The 10,688-nt window shown below is 41.0% G+C and overlaps 1 protein-coding gene across 7 annotated transcripts in view; it reads right to left on the bottom strand.

The window, feature by feature from the left end:
- Positions 1-10,688, bottom strand: part of LOC109915502 (tetraspanin-18) — a 116,840-nt gene that overhangs the window by 26,392 nt on the left and 79,760 nt on the right. The window contains exon 1 of one of the 7 annotated variants that reach the window (XM_048612232.1): positions 8,433-8,619. The exons of the other annotated variants lie outside the window; for them this stretch is intronic. The gene's annotated coding sequence lies outside the window, so the exon portion shown is untranslated. Of the gene's footprint in view, positions 1-8,432; positions 8,620-10,688 lie in introns of those variants that run through there. 7 annotated transcript variants of the gene reach the window in all.

The following is a 10,688-nucleotide window of genomic DNA, read 5'->3' as shown; positions in this document are numbered from 1 at the left end:
GCCCGAAACGTCAGCTTTCCCGCTCCTCTGATGCTGCTTGGCCTGCTGTGTTCACCCAGCTCTACACCTTGTTATCTCTATTATAGCAGTAAATGCTGGCTAGCCAATGACAGCATTGTCTCGTGAGTGAATAAAAAAATAGAATTCTATTCCATTGGCACTTAGAACTGTCCATCAAAATACTTACTTAACAGACACTCATTGTGAAAATGTTCGTTTGGGAAAACAGTCATGCAGTAGAAATCCTATAATGGTTTTTGTCATCAAGAAGGCTGAAGTACAAAAAACTACTTTTTTAACTCAACACATTTTTACAGACAGTTCTGTGACAGGTCCAGCAGTCCAGATCACTCTTCAAGTCATCAGCAAAGTGACATGAGGGTTCATCAACAGTACTATTAAGGAGTATTTGCTCAAAAACTTCCCCACTGCTGATCAGCTTGGGTCTGTCAAGGCCATTCACCTCCTGACCCCATTACAGTCTTGGTCCAAACATGGACAAAGGAGATGAAATCCACAAGTAAAGTGAGAGGAACAAGACAACAAGGTAGCTTTTAGCTGAGTATAGCACCAAAGAGCACTCGCAAAACTGAAATCAATGAGAATCATAGGGAAAACTCTCCACTGATTGCATTCATAACTAATACAAAGGAAGACGGTTTTGGTTGTTGGAGCTCTGGTATCCCAGTCTCAGGGATCACTGCAGGAGTTGGACATTTTCCAGCTGCTTCATCAATGACCTCCCCTCCTTCATAAGGTCAGAAGTGGGAATGTTTACTGATGATTGCACAATGTTCAACACCATTCATGATTTCCCAGATACAGAAGCAGTCCATTTCCATATGAAACAAAAACAGCAGTTGCTGGAAAAGCTCAGCAGGTCTGGCAGCATCTGTGAGGAGAAATCAGAGTTAATGTTTCGGGTTCGGTGACCCCTGCACAGAACATGAGACCGAAATGTTAACTCTGAGTCCTCTTCACTGATGTTGCCAGACCTGCTGAGCTTTTCCAGCACCTCTGTTTTTGTTTCTGATTTACAGCATCCATAGTTCTTTCGGCTTTTATTTCCACATGTAGCAACTCATGGACAATAGCCACATTTAATCTGGTAAGTGGCAAGTAGAATTTACACCACACAAGTGCCAGGCAATGACCATCTCCAACCAGAGTGAATTTAACTACTGTCCATCAAAATACTTAACAGACACTCATTGTGAAAATGTTTGTTGGGGAAAACAGTCATGCAGCAGAAATCCTATAATGGCTTTTGTCATTGGTACCTCAAAGTACCAATATCTTGGGGGTTACCAATCATCGCAAACTGAATTCAACTAACCATATAAATACTGTGACTACAAGAACAAGTCAGAGGCTAGGAATTCTGTGGTGAGTAATTCATCTTATGTCTCCCCAACGTCTGTCTGCCATTTTCAAGGCACATCAGAAGAATGAGGAAATTGTCTTCATTTATCTGAATGAATGCAGCTCTTACAATACTGAAGAGGCTCATGACAATGCAGGACAAAGTAGCTTATTTGATTGCAATCCCATGTATCACTTTCAACATTAACTCCCTACACCGTCAATGCACTGTGGCAACAGTGTGTACCATATCTGAGACTTGGAACTAAACCACTGTTCCTTCAATGAGTCAAAATCCTGCAACTCCCCCTCCACCACCTCACTAACAGTACGGTGCCAAAAAGGCAGCTCACCACCACCTTTTCATTTAGGATGAACAATGAAGGTTGACCCAGCCAGCAACGTCAATATTCCAAGGATGAATAAACAAAATATGTTTACATATCTGTTATAGAGTCATAGCAATTTACAGCATGGAAACAGACCATTTGGTCCAACTCGCCCAAGCCAACCAGAAAGTCGGGCTGCTTTGCCCTGGATATTATTCTCTCATGCCCACAATTGCAATTTGGAATACTCTTACTGAAGGTAAGTTTGAAAAATAAATTGCACCACTTGCATTAGCTTGATAAAAACATTGATCACAATATCAACACTGGCTTCAGTGCAAAGTTTACGTTGGCGCTCCCAGAGGAGTGAGGAAGTGAGGAAGTGCTGCTCTGTCCGAGGTACAACTTTCAGATGAGATTTTAAATCAAGCACACCATCTGTTCTTTCAGGTGAATCTAAACAATCCCATGACAGTATTTCTAAGAAGATCTGGAGCTATCCCCAATTTCCTGACCAATGTTGTTTCCCTCTGTTAATAGCACTGAAAGATGTCTTGTTATCACAATGCACTTCAAAAATACTGTTCATTTTAGTCCCACATCTTAACATCTATTCCTACAGATTAGTTTCAAGTATGTGACCTCTTGGAATTTCCTATGAAACCTGTTCCACCACACTTTCAGGTGGTGCATCTAGTGTCATAACAAGCTTCTTGCAAAGAAATTTCTTTGACTTTCCCCGTTAGTTCTTTTGCTGATTATTTTACATCCATGAACTCTAGCTACCAACACATTTGCTTAAAAAAAAGCTCTTTCTTACTTTAATTGTGCCCCACATAATTTTTGAACATCAGTTAGGTCTCTCCTTAACTTTAAAGAGAATAAACTTCTCTAACCTCCATACTTTGCTTAAATCTTTCATCTCTGGTGGCATGCTATTAAACTTCTTGTCCCTCATCAGGATCTTGACATCCTTCTTAAGGTGTGGTGCCCTATTGAGGCTGGAGGTTTGATGAAGTTTAGCATGACTGCCTTGTTTTTGCATTTAATACATGATTAATAAAGCCAAGTGTCCCTTAAAGTTTCTGAGCCACTTTAGCAACTTGTTCTGTCACTTTCAAAGATTTAACAGTGCATTCTAAGATCCTTCTGTTGCTGAACTTGCTACTATTTTGACAATGCTGCCTCTCCATGTTGTTTACCTCGACATGCATCACTTCATATTTATCCACATTAAAACACAAAATGACTGTACATTTCATTGGCCTAAGTTCTCCTGAAGTCTGTTATGTACCTCTTCACTTCTTTGAAAAGACTTATGTTGACCACAAACCTCAAACTTATATTCATGTTACTCAATTTCAGATTATTTATGTGATAGATGAAAAACAATGACCCCAATGAGAGACATGATGCTCTGTGTCCTCCCAGTCAGACAAGTAACTGTTCACCTGTTCTCTCTGCCTCCTACCCATCAGTCAATTTTCTACTTAGGTTACCACTAATATCAATATTATGAATTTTGTTTTTTGAATAAGTCTATGAACATTGTAACGATTTTAGTTTGACATTGATCTGAGACCAGGAAAAGACTTGGACATATCTCAAATTCAACTTGAATGATTTGTGAGATTAATTAATTTGTTTGCTGCTTTGTTTTTATCTACATTCATTGAGATGTTTTTCAGGGACAGAAAGGGAAGAGAACTCAGATTTGTCCAAATTAGAAGTAATTCATCTGGAGCACTCAATGTCCTTTGGGTTCTTTCTCCATTACATTTTATTGGAAGATAGCCAGAACTTTGATAAGTCCAAGTTAAGTTATACGAAAGAAATCACGCACAAGCATTTTTACTTTTCACAATCCCAAAGGGTCCCAAAGAATCCCTTACCTCCACCAAAGGATCTCTGACTTCTCCCAAACCTGTCCTGCAACCAGTTTCAACGGGATATGTTACGTCTCCAAAGATGTACCTTGACTATCCAAAATAAATGCACTGAGAACATACCTGGTCTTACTGAGTCCCAATCAATTTCCAGACCCCAGGTTCTACACAGCCAAGAACTCCACCATCTGCATTCATTGAAAGCAGTTGATCATTTAAATGGTTGGCTGTCTCCAGCAATGTGATGCTTCAACAAAGGACTGCCCCAAGTCTCATCCCTGAGAAAATGAGACCTGCCAAGTTTGGGGATGAGACTTGGGATTTCTGATTCTTCCAGCATGGTCGTATTAGCAGAGAGGTTCCCCATCATGATGAAAACCTGTGTCCTTGTCTCCACCTATAGATTATTGCTGACATCAATAGAAAAAGTGAAGCCAATGTAACATGAACAATAACCCCTTCAGAATTGTTATCTTTTACACAAGACCTATACTTCTTCAATTATGCCTTGAGATTTTTAACCTTTACCTACTTTAATATGTCTTTTATCGCCTATCCAGGTTTAAAATGGATCAAATACAAAGATCACTCAGCAAATTCTGATCGGAAAGGAATGTGGAGAGCTGATCAATTGGAAAGACAGTTAGCATTTTTTAGTGGGACACGTTGTACAGATTTTCTGTGCAGTAGTGGTGAAGTAAAGGTTAAAAAGCAAAGTTGTCATAATCCCAGAGGACCATAGGGCTGCTCTCTCATTACAGAGAGTTGATTGATAACCCGCGGGTCCCCACACTTCAGGTGAGGGATAAGATTAAGAAAGTCGGTCCTTCACGGCGACCTCAGCCAGTAGAAGGAATTTAACTCCTGCTGTTGGTGGCACACTGCATTACAAACACGGTAATGGTACAGAGAATTTGTATTTCTTTTTTACCTAGCTTTGGTCAGTATTTTGGTATTTAAAGTATGTATGCTTTCTTACTCCCAAAAATGAAATAATTCCAGCAACAGTTTTCGTTAGTTATAAAACGAAGAAAGTTATTCTTATTACATGTTTGACCAGGATTTTTAAAACATGTGTCACTCCCTTATCTCATAAACAAAGACTAGATACAGATGAAGACAAAACAGTTACAATTTATAATTATCTTAGTCTCTTTCATGGCAGATCTACAGTTTCTCAGATGAAGATGGAGTTTTAAAGTTGAAGTAGAAGTCTTGTAAACAGAATGACTCTGTAGAATCGATGGACCTTTTTGTGGATGTATTTCCAGGACCTTTGTTCCCAGGTCAAATCCAAGTTGTAACAGTTATGGATCTTCCACTTCAAAGGCATTGCTGTTTATTATCCAGGTCTGCTTAGGCACTGGTCGACAATGTGTCAATATCACAACAGCAGCATGTGCCAGCAGCTTATGTGGCAAACACAATGAATATGCTTCAAGTGAATGGCAACATGTGAAAGTCAAAAGGGGAAGGGTGGTCAGTAGAGTGAAGGAGAACTAGATTCAGTCGGGATGGTCACAGTCAGGCAGGCACTTGGTCCTACCAGAATCCTAGGAACCTCGCCCTTGTTTGGGATTGGACCATGGTCAGTCCAGCAAGTGCAATCCAGGGATTACCGGCATGTCAGTCGGGAAGCTGTTGAGACATCAGACTGGGAGATGATCTAGTTTTTCCTGCAAAATGAGAGAAAGGGAGGGATTGAGTGTGATGGAAGTGAATACAAGAGCAGTTAGTGGTCACACATATGTAGGAGAGGTTGAAAGGTGCCCTCAGTGATTGAGCAGTTACCTCAGAGGACAGAAAGGATTAGTAATTTAGGAGGATGAGGTGGATGATGATCCATTAAGTCTCATAGGCTGTATGTCTGTATAACTGTAAGAGATATTCTCATGACATCATCACTGTATCATGGCATGTGGTCTAAGGTATAAATATTACATACCCCATCTTAATTCAGATTACTTGAAGCATGGCATGCTATTAAAGTATGCAGCTCATTGTAATTTAATGTGACTGTGAATGTGGTGTTTTTTGCAAGCTGTAATAAATGAATGTTGGACTCTTCACTTTCACGTTAAGCACGTCTGGTTACTTATGGTATGGGGGAACAACATAAACATTACCACATCAGGTAAAGTACACTGTTGGAGGCAAAACCCACAACAACAGGACCCTTGATCAAACCTTGATCATATGGACTGATGGGCTGAGGAGTTTAATCCAGATAACTGTGAGGTGCCACGTTTTGTTAGAGAAAATCAGGGCAGGACTTGTACACTTAATAGTAAGGTCCCAGTGAGTGTTGCTGAACAAAGAGACCTTGGAGTACAAGTTCATAGTCCCTTGAAAGTGGAGACACAGGTAGACAGTGTAGTGATGAATGAGTTTGGTACACTTGCATTTATTGGTCAGTGCATTGAGTATCGGAGTTGGGAGGTCATGTTGCAGCTGTCCATGCCACTATTGGAATACTACATTCAGTTCTGGTCTCCCTGCTACAGGAATGATGCTGTAATACTTGAAAGGGTTCAGAAAAGATTTGCAAGGATGTTGCCAGGATTGAAGGGTTTGAGCTATAGGGAGAGGCTGAATAGACTGGGGCTATTTTCCCTGGATCTTCAGAGGCTGAGGGCTAACCTTATAGAAACTTATAAAATCATAAGGGGCATGGATAGGGTGAATAGTCAAGGTCTTTGCCCCAGGGTAGGGGAATCAAAAACCAGCTGTCAAAGGTTTAAGATGAGAGGGGAAAGGTTTAAAAGAGACTGAAGGGCCAACTTTTACACACAGAGAATAGTGTGTGTATGGAACGAGCTGCCAGAGGAACTGGTGGAAGCTGGTACAATTACAACATTTAAAAGGCATCTGGATGAGTACATGAAAAGGAAGCGTTTAGTGGGATATGGGACAAGTGCTGACAAACGGGACTAGATTAATTTAGCACATCTGATCAACATGGATGATTTGGACTAAAGGGTCTGTTTTCATGCTGTACATCTCTATTACTGTATCAGGAGAAAGGCACATGTAATAGTGAATGTTGCAGTCCATGATGCTAGGCGATGTAGCAGAGAGAAGATGGTGGCACTTATCTTTGCATAGCACAGAAGATTGGTCACCTTGCAGAATTGCTGGGAGTGCATTTTGAGACAGGACACAGCTCTGTGTCCTGTGCTGCTGTCTGTGTCCAGACTGCCTGGGTCTGTTAGTGTGATCTCCACCAGCCTGGCCACCAGATCTTCCCGTTTCCTGCCCTGGAAGTGGGGAGCTAGCTTTCCTTTCCTCTATGACAGGGTTCTCGGGATCAAGCTCTGCAGCCGAAGGGGTTGTCTTGCCAAAACTGAGCTCATCTGCCTTACCAGCCGCGCAGTTCCCAGAGAATTGTGATCAACAGTTTAGTGGCATAAATAATGAGGTGAAAAGCGGACAAATGCACGTGGAAATCCAGCACAGATTAGACACAGTGAAACAAATTCGCCACCACACTTTAACTACAAATGGGAAGATCCAGCCCCAGTTAACATTTCAAGTCGATTATGACCCTTCTCTGAGTTTCTCTTCACAGATTCTGTCAGACCTGCTGAGTAATTCCAGGACTTCTTGTTTTTAATTCAATTTTCAAGCACCCATGATATTTTGTTTTGCCTTTTCTCAGATGCATAGCTAGGTTGGCATTATAAAGGGACAGCACAGTGCAACAAGCCAACAGCAAACAGAAATTAAGGGAACATTGGTCCAATGATGCTCTTCATTACAAAAAAAACATCAACAACTGTCACTGCACATCCTGACAATTACAATTAAACTGTTCACTCCCACTGATTTGATTTGATTTGATTTATTATTGCCACGTGTACTAGGTACAGTGAAAAGTTTTGTTTTGCATGCAGTACAGGCAGATCATACGACACAAAGTGCATTAGCGTAATAGAACAGAGCGAAGAATACAATGTTACAGCTGCAGAGAAGGTGCATAAAGAGGGAGATCAACATTGGACTTAGAACTCAGACACACACAGTTCTGTTTGTTCTGAACTTATCCAATAATGCTGATTTCTTACAACAATTATGAAGGCCTGTTTTAATTTTCCTACAATCCTTGCAGAGATGCATTTGATTGTGCACCACTGTGTAATGCTCTCACCTAGATTAGAACTTCCTAACTGCACCCCTCACTGTGTAATCACAGCTTTCGTCACTTCCCCATTCAATTCACAGTCTCACAACCTCCAGTCATAAACGCTTACCCTTCAGCAGTGCAAGGCTATAGATATCATCACTAGATTGGAAACAGCATACAGTGATTGCTTCAGTAACTAGCACTCAAAACACCAGCATTTCACACTCTGTCACCCACTGGTAGCAAAAACATTGCTCCATTGGTAATTACAGCAGTCACTGCTAGATTTTTCAAGCTCGGGTTGATTTTCACCCTTCCTTCATTTAAGTCAGTAAACTTGTCCAACCTTCCTGAACTCAACTCATTCCCCAGCCACACTTCTTGAACCTTGAAATACTGGCAGTTACGGAAATACAGTCAACCGAACAAAACTAGAGAAATAGCCAAGTATTTGCACTGGAGAAAATCAGTTGCGATGAATCATCACAGTAACTGAATCAGCATCAGCAGAAAATCCCTCTGCAGTCACAAAATTTGATTCGTAGCAATATTGAGATAAAGGGATTATTTCAGTTCGTATAAGCTGTTCATGTTTGGCAACCGAAAACTGAAAGACTCACATCTATGATCAACAGTTAACCATATGCCATTTAGAACAACAAAAGCTTAAGATAAATAGTTTATTACAAATGCATGATGCTTCACAGCCAAGTGACATTCAGTTCAACTCACCTTTTTGTTGCCAGTATGTGTCTTTGGTGCTGTCAGCTTAATGTTTTCACACAGTTTTGAACACTTAGCAAGCATAACACTTAGCTACACACAGAATGTTAACAATCCGTCACATTGTAATAGAACACGACATGGACCAACATCGAGGGTGGGAAGCGGGCAGCCCTTTCCCTCAATGCTGCTACACTCAGTGACCAAGCCCACTGCAAAGCATTCTGCAGAGAGAAATATGCAGAGGAGGAGATAAAGAGATAAGGGTGGAAGTTGCTGTGAGCTCAAGCCTTTTATTAACAGCAATAAAAATGAAAACAGACTTTACAAGGTGTTTTTTTTTCTAAATGCAGAAGGACACAGCAACTGACCTACTTGATTAAAGTGAGTAATGTTTTATCCCTGGAGAGAAGGAATTGTGTTTTCTCTCTGCAGTTGGTTTTTCTATATGCGGCTCAGGGGAGATTTGCTCAATGCTCTTTTTTCAGACAACAGAATTCAAGACTTGTACTGATTGAAGTTTGAGACCACGCAACCCTGTGCTTGAAAAAAAGTGCAGCTACTGCTGACTTATTTTTCCAGTTCTAATCAAAGCAGTGTCTACATGGTAACTATTGGCAAAACCTTGCCTTCTTCCTGCTCTGCTAGCCCACCAGCTCAGTAACCCTTTGCAAAAGCTTCATAAGGTTTGTGATCATCTTTGAAGCCAGCACGACAGCATTGCAGAGGATGTACAGATAAAGGATTCTGCAGAGCAAAACATAAATCTTCCAATAATTACTTTCACAGGAATCTGCATGAAAAGGTTCTTCATCGCCTGGGGTGGATTTTATATTTGTCCGCAATATGCACTCTCTCTTTCTAACATGACAAATCGCTGATATCTAATCCTGAATTTGCAGCACACGGTATCTTTCATGTTTCTGATTGTCAAGCTATAAAAGAGACAAAGGATGGAAGGTCTGTTCATTTTGAAGGACTGAAAAATTAAGGAAAGTAGACAGGATTTCTCTTCCTTTCCTGAAGGTGTTGATTCTTACAAGGATACATTTCCACAGGTACTAGCCATTCCCTGCTCATCCATGTGATGATTGTTCTTGTGTGAAACTTACCAATGTAGCAAAGTGTGGGGAAATAAGCATGAGAACCAAGGGTTGCCTTAGGCACAGAGGTTGGTCAAGCTAGATTGTACCTGTTGGAGTTTAGAAGCATAAAAGGTAACCTGATTGAAACATCCTGAGGGATCTTGACAGCATTACTACAGAGAAGATGTTTCCTTTCCCGGGCAGGACTCACCCAGATTTGAGGCAAATCTTTTTAGTCAGAGTGTTGTGAGTTCCTGATAAGGTGGTGGAAGCAGGGTCCTTAAGGTAGAGGAGGAGTCTGGTGAAGTAAGTGGGTGAAAAATTACCAGTGGTAGGTGATAATGTGGATTTAAGTTTGTAATGAGATTAGCCATAATCCTATTGAATGGCAGAGCAGATTAGAGGGGCCAAATGGCCTATTTCTGCTCCTCGTTCATAAATCCATACAAATGTGTTCTTTTCTGACATTATTTGCACAGATTTTACAGACCAGATCACTGGGTAAAGGTCTGCAATAAAAGCCTTAGGGTTAATCACAATGGGTCATATTATTGTCTCAAAAAATCAAACATTCTGCTTCCACCATTGCTAATACTTTATAGACATTAAAGAAAAGCATTACAAGAAAACAAAAGATTTTTTATTAAAAGCTCCAGTGATTTTTCACACAGTTTGTTCATGGCAGTGCCTAGAGATCATCTTTAATTCAGACGATCCTAGAGGAGCGACAACCCCGAGATGCTGACATATCCCATTTGTTCACCTCTCTTCCATACTTGGCCCCACTGCAGAACCAAGACAAACCAGGGATTTGTAGTGTTTCAACTGCTTAGAATCATGTGGAATATGGAAGATTGAGGGATCATGTAATGAGGATTACTTAAGAGGAACAAAGGAATTCATCAAATCCCTTAGGTGTGGAAGCAGGCCACTTGAGTCCACACTGACCCTCCGAAGAGCATTGCACCCAGACCCACCCTCAACCCTATTCCTATAACCCTGCATTTCCTGTGGCTTAGACACCTACTTGCACATCCCTGGACACTAAGGGCAATTTAACATGGCCAATCCACCTAACCTGCAAATCTTTGGACAGTGACAGGCAATAGGAGCACACGGAGGAAACAGGGAGAATGTGCAAACTCCACGCAGACAGTTGCCCAAGGCTGGAATCGAACCC

This window comes from Rhincodon typus, chromosome 25, assembly GCF_021869965.1.
Source record: "Rhincodon typus isolate 14 chromosome 25, sRhiTyp1.1, whole genome shotgun sequence".
Classification (NCBI taxonomy): Eukaryota; Metazoa; Chordata; class Chondrichthyes; order Orectolobiformes; family Rhincodontidae; genus Rhincodon; species Rhincodon typus.
This window is presented reverse-complemented; position numbering and strand designations above follow the sequence as displayed.